The 9,558-nt window shown below is 44.1% G+C and overlaps 1 long non-coding RNA gene across 1 annotated transcript; it reads left to right on the plus strand.

Moving 5' to 3' along the window:
* Positions 1-187: 187 nt before the first annotated feature.
* Positions 188-3,820, plus strand: LOC308302706. Its single transcript, XR_013962953.1, has 3 exons — positions 188-523; positions 1,095-1,177; positions 2,975-3,820. It is a non-coding gene; the product is annotated as an uncharacterized lncRNA (long non-coding RNA).
* The last annotated feature ends 5,738 nt before the right edge of the window (positions 3,821-9,558 follow it).

Raw genomic sequence — 9,558 nt, forward strand, 5'->3', positions numbered from 1 at the left:
CCCACACCATCTGCTGCTACATCCACACCATCTGCTGCTACACCCACACCATCTGCTGCTACACCCACACCATCTACTGCTACACCCTCACCATCTGCTACTACACCCACACCATCTGCTGCTACACCCTCACCATCTGCTGCTACACCCACACCATCTGCTGCTACACCCTCACCATCTGCTACTACACCCACACCATCTGCTACTACACCCACACCATCTGCTGCTACACCCTCACCATCTGCTGCTACACCCACACCATCTGCTGCTACACCCACACCATCTGCTACTAAACCCACACCATCTGCTACTACACCCACACCATCTGCTACTACACCCATGCCATCTCCTACTACTGAAACTATAGCTCCAACTACTATTATGACCACACCACCACCTACTACTACTAGTAGTAGGCCTACTAGTGCTAAACCATCTACGACTGTGAGATCTCCACCCGAAGGAACAGTCACAATCGTACTGCCCACAGCGGAAGTCTCAATTAGCTACACCCCTGGGTCTCGTAAGTGTGATGAAATTATGATCATTCTTTTACTATGTTGTAATTTGGTAATGTGGAAGTTGCCACAGGTTCCCTCGGCTGATAGGGAGCTCGACGAAGCAAGGACCACCTTTTCATGTCCAAAGGAAGAGGGACAAACCGAGTGGGTGTTCCCTTTTCTTTGACGATGGCTAGCCAGATTGCATTTTGTATAACACGGTTCTATTGTGAAAATAGCAGATCTACATGCTCACAACACCTCATGTTGCGAGGCGTTGTGAGCATGATCGGCTATTTTCACAATCTCTGCCTCTAATACGTCTATTTGGCCAATATATAATTTGTCATTTTAGAGGTATTAAAACATTCTTAAATTGTCACTTTAGAAATGTGCAGATACCCCCTATACACTTAAACTTTATGTTGGTTTGTTTACTGTTGAATGAGAAAACAATGTTGCATATTAAGTTAATCATCTGGGGACCACCCAAAATAATTTGGGGACCCACAGGTTGGGAAGCACTGCTCTATTCAACAACAACATTAAACTGTTTACTGTCAGTATTCTAAAGCTGGGATATTTTACCTGTAGGTGGCACCATTGGCCTGAGAGTGAGAATCTCGTCTAAGACTCCTTTGACCAAAGAAGACATCAGGACAATAGTGCTGCCAAAGGTAACTAATAATAACTAGAAAGATGCAATTCTGGTAAGTTGCAAGTGTGGTTGCACTGAGGAATCTACTGGGAAATGAATTCCGTCTTACCATTTATATTATATATTTGTGATGTCAAGTATGACCAATCCTGTCTGATTGGACATTATGTTGTACAAGAGATAACTTCAGTTAAAGTGATAGTTTGCCTATTTTTTTAAACCAAAGCTGTATGAAATACTCACCTGTAATGGAGTTGTTACAAGGGCATGAATTGGTTAACTGAATCCCGTGGACAGAACTGTGGTAATTTTTGTGCTGAATAAAGAGTAGTTCCATTGAGTTGGCGGGCCCTAAATGTTATAATAAATTAATCCACAAAACTGCCGTCATTATTATTGTTGACATATTTCTACTATATAGAGCAACTTTTGTTCAACTTTGACCCCTCTGTCACATGGTACTATTTCTTCTCTCGAGTAGATCACTGTGCCGCATCACGGCGTATGCTCTGTGCTGCGTGCACACGCCATTTGCTTAGCTGTTGTTCGGTCGCTGCTGATCGCTCCTACTAGCCTTGAATAGCAGCTTAGCTAACCTTTATCTGCTATTGTTAACACAAGGGAGATATATCCACTCATTACTGGGTAAAATAAAAACTTCTTCCACCGTTTCCCCAAGGATAAAGACAACATACAACTTTGGCTTGTTAGAGCCAGCGAGTTTTCCCGTTCTTTTTAGCTCTGGTCCCGTATCTAACACTATGCTATGTCACTGGTGAGCACTTGCGCTCAGAGCCGTGGCAGCCCAGGCTGCTCTGCCTCTCGTCTGTAGTAAAAATACGCTTTCACTACTCACCAAAACAAAGACGGTTCTAAGATGTTGAAAGCCTACTTTCCTTAGTGGCAACACTCGTAGCCCCTGCACCTCACGTCTAAAATACACATTTGGTCCAGAAAAGAAAATATTTCACTGGAAGTTTTAGCAACTCCACACCGCCCTCTACAGATCTTGTCAATAGAAAAGTCCATTGACCAGATTTTACCTTCGGGTGAAATATTTTCTTTTATGGCGAAAAGTGCATTGTAGACGTGAAATTTAGACACAGATTGCCCCCACTACGGAAAGTAGGCTTTTTACTTTATGAAGATGTCTTTGTTTTGGTGAGAAGCGAAACTGTACTTTGTTTTTTTACTACAGAGGAGAGGGTGCGCAGCCTTTTCTACGGTGCAAGAGCGCATCGGTGACATAGCGCTACGCTATGGACCAGAGCTACCGTTCTTACATTGCCGAGGGTAAAACAACATAGGACTATTAAATACATAAAATATATCGTCTGCACCATTGGTTCTCAAAGTGGGATCCGGGGACCCCCAGGGCAGCTATAAGTGCAGACTGCAGAGCTGCTTGTTTGGGGCGTGTGATGCTGCCGCGGGATGCGCCCATTGAGGTGAATGTGGCGCAGTGATCTACTCGAGAGAAGAAATAGTACCATGTGACAGAGGGGTCAAAGTTGAACGAAAGTTGCTCTATATAGTAGAAATATGTCAACAATAATAATGACGGCAGTTTTGTGGATTAATTTATTATAACATTTAGGGCCCGCCAAATCAATGGAACTACTTTTTATTCAGCACAAAATTGACCACAGTTCTATCCACGGGATTCAGTTAACTAATTCATGCCCTTGGAACAACTCCATTAGGTGAGGATTTCATACAGCTTTGGTTCAAAAATAGGCGAACTATCACTTTAACTATTTTAAACACATAACTTCAGTTAAAAGGTTCATTACGAGTTGTGTTGTTTCACCTGCAGCTTAAAGAGGAACTGGTCAAACGTGGGCTGCCTGCAGACATCATACTAACGCTGATCAACCTTCAACAGAAGGAGTAACCTCTAGTGTTGGCACTGTAAATTAACATAAACCATGGAGTTGGAGAGAATGTTCAGTTTGCTACGACTTGTTGTTGTTCTACAGAAAATACATGTTAAATGTTATTGACATTGACACAAGACTATTTTACTAGACCTTTTTAAGAGCAGCCATATTGACTGGTAGGCTATACTAATGACTAGTAGAACATGATTGAAAACCGCAAAACAAAGGGTCTTTAGTATTATATATATATTCTTTTTTTTTCTCCACATAATCAAGTGTTTTAAGTTTAAATTGGTCGGGGTGTCACAACATCTCGGCATCACCGAACAGCCCACTTATACATGCCTATTTTGGTTCTAAAAGTGGAGTATGCATCAGCCCTTAGTCAGCACATATCCACTTGGTCCAGGATGCTGCATTACTATTTGTCAATATGGCTGCTGTTTAAAAGGTGTATTGTACAATATCACTTCTCCATGTAGTGTTCGGCTATTAATGTGAACATATTAGGCTAGCATGAGGTCAGCTGTGAATGGTGTAGTGTCAGCTGTGCCTATACATATTATTATACAATGGGAATTTGTCTAATGGGATTTACAATCAATGGATTTCTTTTCACTCTTTTTCTTTTTTTGACCGTCGGTGTAATAACAGAATAAAAGGCTGTCTGACCAATGGCATGGCACCAGAGCTACACATCTCCACCAATGATGAGTTTAGATGCTAATAGCTTTGTGTGCTTAATGTTGCTGAGCTGTCTTTAGCGTAGCAGTGTTAACTAAAGCTGGCCATACACTAGCCGATAATCGGGCCCGACTGAATCGGGTAGAATTAAACACTATCATTTTTTCAGATTATTTTACCAGATAATCTAAACGGACTCAGACTAGCCGTTTTGAACAGTCGGGCGCTCCGCACGCTACAGGATTCTATCCCGATTGAGTCGGGCTCGCACACAGCAATAATAAATAATATAATGAATACAAGATGCCACGGGGGTGTTCTGAGAGCTGTGCTTTGCAACACGCACGCACACGTACAAACACATGACGTTATCCACTGACTCAACACACAACACCGCCTCACGCAACGAAAAAAAAAGCTTCAATATGGAAGTTGTGTCCTATTTTGACGATATGAGTTCACTTGACACGTTTCATGTACATCCAACTCTGACATCCCCTCTCTCTCCTGCGCTAAAGCACCGCTCCGTCCTTCTCATGGCTGATGGTGCCTGATTTATGATTAGTCGTATGACTGTGTAGCGCACCCAGAACAAGATCTCCAAGACCAAACTGTGTCTGTCCCGTGCCACATTGTAAGCTTGTAGATCAGGATGGGCGTGTACTTCTTTGACTCCTAGAGATGGGATTTATGGTCCTTTGAAGTGAACCGGATCTCTGGGACCCGTTCCTTTCAAAGAGCCGTTCAAAAGACTGGCTCATTAGTTACTTTGTAGATTTTGATTATAATTACAAATAACTTCAACCCTATATACATTTATTTCTGCCATATATAGGTAGGCCTACATACCTGCCATTTGTTGCATTGTGAGCTTGTAGATCGGCTATTTTCAAAAGATTTTTCTACATTTTATTCATTGGAAAATCTGTGAAACAGGACATTCTGCCTACTTTCTACTATTGGTACTCTGTAGGCTACATTAATTAAATGTTGAATGATACCAATACGTTTGTACTTTTACTCAAGTATATTAGCATTCCAAAAACCTCTACTTGTGGCAGAGTATTTCCACATTGATTGCAGTAGGCTATTTTCCCACCACTGTTCATTAGAAAGGAACGGCTCCCTACTGCAAACCGGATCCCATCGTTCATTTCAAAGAGCCGTTCAAAATACTCGATTCGTTCGCGAACGTCCCACCTACTTGCAAGGGATGTGTGCTGGTCGCGGTCTTTCTTCTGTTTGTTTGATATGCGCTGCCGTTGAGTTTTAATTTAAATCCCAATCATTCATGATACAACCTGATGGACGGACGGACGCTATGAAAAGTGTGTCTGTGCGGGCGCGTGTGTGTGTGTGTGTGTGTGTGTGTGTGTGTGTGTGTGAGAGGCAGAGGCCGGGAGAGGTGGAGAGAAAAAAAAAAGAGATGGATCTGTCACTCAGTCAGATGTATGCTCAGAGACTTGCGTCTAGTATCAGCGGCTGCTGTACCTATTTTCTCTCAGTCCCCTGCTGCCCTTCCAGTCTTCCAGACAAGTACTGATCCAGGAAAATATCAAACATGTTTGAAAAGAGTCTGGCTACCCCCGATCGTCCTCCGAGCCACTCGGCTGGGCACCGAGTGGATCTGTGAGACCTCACGCTAGACGACGTTCATGCCCGATTGTCGGGCCCGTTTCAGTCGGTGGCAGCCCGATTGTCGGGGGGGTAATTAAATAGCCCGATTATCGGCTAGTGTGCGGCCAGCTTAAGGGGGAGAAATCTCGCTATTTCGAACGACCGTCATTTCGACAAAGGAGCGTCGGGAGGGTTAGCGACTCACCCCAAGATTTACATTTTATACGTTCAAATGTACAATGCCAACATATGTTGTATTAATGGGACATGGTGGCCAAACCTGAGTGATTTTTTTAATCTTAAAGCAAATAAAAGTAAGATTGTAACTAATTGTTTCGTTTGTTGCCTTTGTCATGCCTCAAAGGTGTGTAAGAGATATGATTTGTTAACGTTCTATATTCCTGAGAAATTAGCAAGAGAGCAGAGTGTTTTGTTTTGTTCAGTAGCCTAACAGTCTCTCCATCTCTTTAGTCTCTAGAAAATACTTTTGAACAATTTCAGGTCGGGACTCGTTTTTTTGTTTGTTTTATCAATCCCACGCTTTTACATATTTCACCCAGTGCCAATTCCCTAATCTCCCTCTGCCAACCTTGGGAGAGCCCCGAACTGAACTTGTGGAAGGAACACGTTATTCCAACCAATTCCTTTCCCTGCTGTTACACCCCAGCCTAGGGGAACTGGGGGTGGCAACATGATGATGTGGACCCCCCTCTTGGAACCTCCCAAATGAACCACCAGCAAGGCAGGATTGCAGCCATACAATGGGTTTTTTATTAGTTTTCTGAAGGGTGAGGGATTATGTATGGAAATAAACCAAAACTCTACACAATACAGCTAACTAAACTCCCTCCCACATAAGTAACTCAAAATACAAGAAATGAACTAACTCCTACCTCCAAAAACATAAAGATCCAAAAGCGAACTCAACAAAAGGGATCCCCCCCACCCTTATCAACAGTAAATACATGAGTACAACAGAGGGAACATGAGATGTTGGTTGCTGGCAGTCCATGTTGGGAGTGAAGAGAAAGGACGCAGGTGCTGGTTGAAGTCTCCCTTATATACTCCCTCTGCACCACACTGGACCAATCGCCACCTACTCTCAATCATTCACTCAACCACTCATTCACACCTCTGCCACTCCCTCAGCTCTCTCTCTCTCTCACACAGCCACTCTCTCAGATCCTCTCACTCATTGACTCACTCATGCACACACAATCCACAGGAGCACCTCACACAGGGACCAAGAGGGTTATGCCTACCTACAGTATACACATTAGCACGCCTGAAGACCCCCAGGGTCGTAACACCCTCCCCCTCAAGATTGAACATCTCTCCCCCTAAAGAAATGTTCAATCCTGTACAATCTAAATGTCATGAAATATACGTTTCCATTTAATCCATTGTTGTACCTTATATAGAAACAACCCTTTTCCTCTGACTCCACTCAACACCGAATGAAGGCCTTAATGAGTTAACATGACCCCAAGATCTGTTCCTTCTGTTGTGTACTTTATCATACTTGGTGTCACTCAACTGGCTGCAAACATATAGCACGTGGGAACTTAACCTGCCAACCCAAAGCACCCACTGATAACCCAGGAACTTTAACCTGTTGAACATTTTTATCAGGCTTATGGTTGTTTTTGTTTTTAACATTGGACTGAATAGACTGGCGAGCTGCTGTTTCAAAATCACAGTGCAATTTCCCATTGAGAGAACCAAGCCACTCTCTCAGCAAGTACAAGGGACTCTGCACTATGCTTTGAAAAACTAAGTCCACTAGATCTAGCAGGCCCACCAGACTCAGGACCCCCCACCCAATCAAACATCCAAACAAAAACATCAAAACTCCCACATTATTGCTCATAGGAATATCAGAACATGACATTTTAGACCCACATGGTTTAGGAATTCTGTCACATGTCACAGTGCCATTTGGGGAAAATGAGTTGCCCTTCACCATCCCTTGATGTACCGGGAATACGTCTGCTCCTGCCAAATCATTCCCAAGAATTAAATCAACCCCTGATACCGGCAACTGAGGCCTCAACCCCACTTGTACAGAGCCAGACACAATGGAGGAAGCCAACTGTATTTTGTGGAGAGGTACACGTACCACACTCAACTTAACACCCCACACCCTTAATTCAGACCCACAGTAGGTTTTACTTGACAATGGTAGCACCCCAGCCCTAATGAGGGAATGTTTTGCCCCAGTATCTCTCAGTACTTTAATGGGGATGGGGTCGATCCCATCCTCCGACAGAGAAACGAAACCCTCTGAAACAAATGGTGCAAAGTCTACATCAATTTTACCCACCGTCTCCCCCCAAACTACATTGTTCACGGCACTAGGTACAGTTTGAATCAACCCGATGGCAGAGGGAGTCTCTAAGAGGTTAGCTGTCTCTCCCCTCTCTGCTAACGGGCAATCAGCAATCACATGACTTGTGTCACGACAGTAAAAACACGCACAAGGACCACGCGCAACCGGCGACCGTCCCCGGGGACTACGGGGCGCATGCGGCCTCTGCCCTAAATTTGGACCCCCCCCCCCCCCGGGACACTGGGGATGAAAATGAATTTCTATGAGTCAATGCAAACTCATCAGCAGCCACTGCTGCTGTTGCCAAAGTAGCACGTTTTTGGTCATTTAAATAGCCAACTCGGGAACGATGTAAATAGGGAATGAATGCCCCGCCCTTTAATGCAAACCCCATTATACCTGTTGTCATAGGACCCGTCTTGACCATCTGTTTGCCTGTGTCCATTTATGCCCATATATGGAGATATCTGTATCTGTCTGTCTGTCGGCGTCCATTTTATGTCCATATATGGAGATCACTGCAGATATAATCCTGGGTCCATTTTATGCCCATATATGGCCATATATGGAGATATCTGTCTATTTGCATCCATTTTATGCCCATATATGGAGATCTCTGTATCTGTCTGTCTGTGTCCCTTTATGCCCGTATATGGAGATCTTTGTGATTCTGCGTCCATTTTATGCCCATATATGCCATATATGGAGATATATTTTTATCTGCGTCCATTTTATGCCCATATATGAGATCTCTGTCGCTTTTTGTTTGTTTCTTCTTTAAGCATATGGAGATATCTGTTTATATGCGTCCATTTTATGCCCATATATGAGATCTCTGTCGCTTTTTGTTTGTTTCTTCTTTAAGCAGAATACGCCTGCTTAAATCTGCATCATTCAAGTCATCCTCCCAGTCCCACGCTTTGTTGCTTGTCTTATGTTTGTCTTGTCTCTTTTATTTTCTTTATCTTTTTTGGAGCGGACCCCATTAATGCAAACCCCAATATACCTGTTGTCATAGGACACGTTTTGACCATCTATCTGTTTGCCTTTGTCCCCACGCTTTAATGCAAACCCCAATATACCTGTTGTCATAGGACCCGTTTTGACCATCTGTTTGCCTTTGTCCCCTTATGCCCATATATGGAGATCTCTGCACACACAGTACCGGTTGCGGAAAACTCTGATGTCAGACATCAGCTCCGCATACGGGCATTCATTTTATGCCCATATCTGGAGAACGCGCGTGCCGGTGGGAAGAAGGGTTCTCGAGATACGCGGATTACATACATACATACACATTCACAGAGATTTTTTGTTGACTCATGTGGAGTACGTGATGTCAGAGCCTTTTATGAAGTGATGTCACAATGAGTCAGCGCTTGCGCCGGTTTCCACCGAAACACCTGATGTCAACAATCAGCTCCGCATATGGTGATTCCGAACGTTTCGCGCCGGCGTACGTGATGTCAGAGCCTTTTATGAAGTGATGTCACAATGAGTCAGCGCTTGCGCCGATCACCTGATGTCAACAATCAGCTCCGCATATGGTGATTCCGAACGTTTCGCGCCGGCGTACGTGATGTCAGTGCCTTTTATGAAGTGATGTCACAATGAGTCAGCGCTTGCGCCGATTTCCTCCGGAACAGCCTGATGTCAACAATCAGCTCTGCATAAGGAGATTCCGAACGTTTTGCGCCGGTTTCGGAAAACCGTGCGTCGGGTTGGGTCGAGGCTCGGCACTGCACTCCGCGCCGCGTCGGGGAACGCGCGTGCCGAATCTGAAGCCGGTGGGACGAACGGTTCTCGAGATACGCGGGTTACATACACGCAGAGATACATACACGCAGAGATTTGTCGCATTTATAGATAGATAACAATATTCTCGGGTAA

This window comes from Nannobrachium achirus (genome assembly GCF_963921795.1).
Source record: "Nannobrachium achirus genome assembly, chromosome: 18".
Lineage (NCBI taxonomy): Eukaryota > Metazoa > Chordata > Actinopteri > Myctophiformes > Myctophidae > Nannobrachium > Nannobrachium achirus.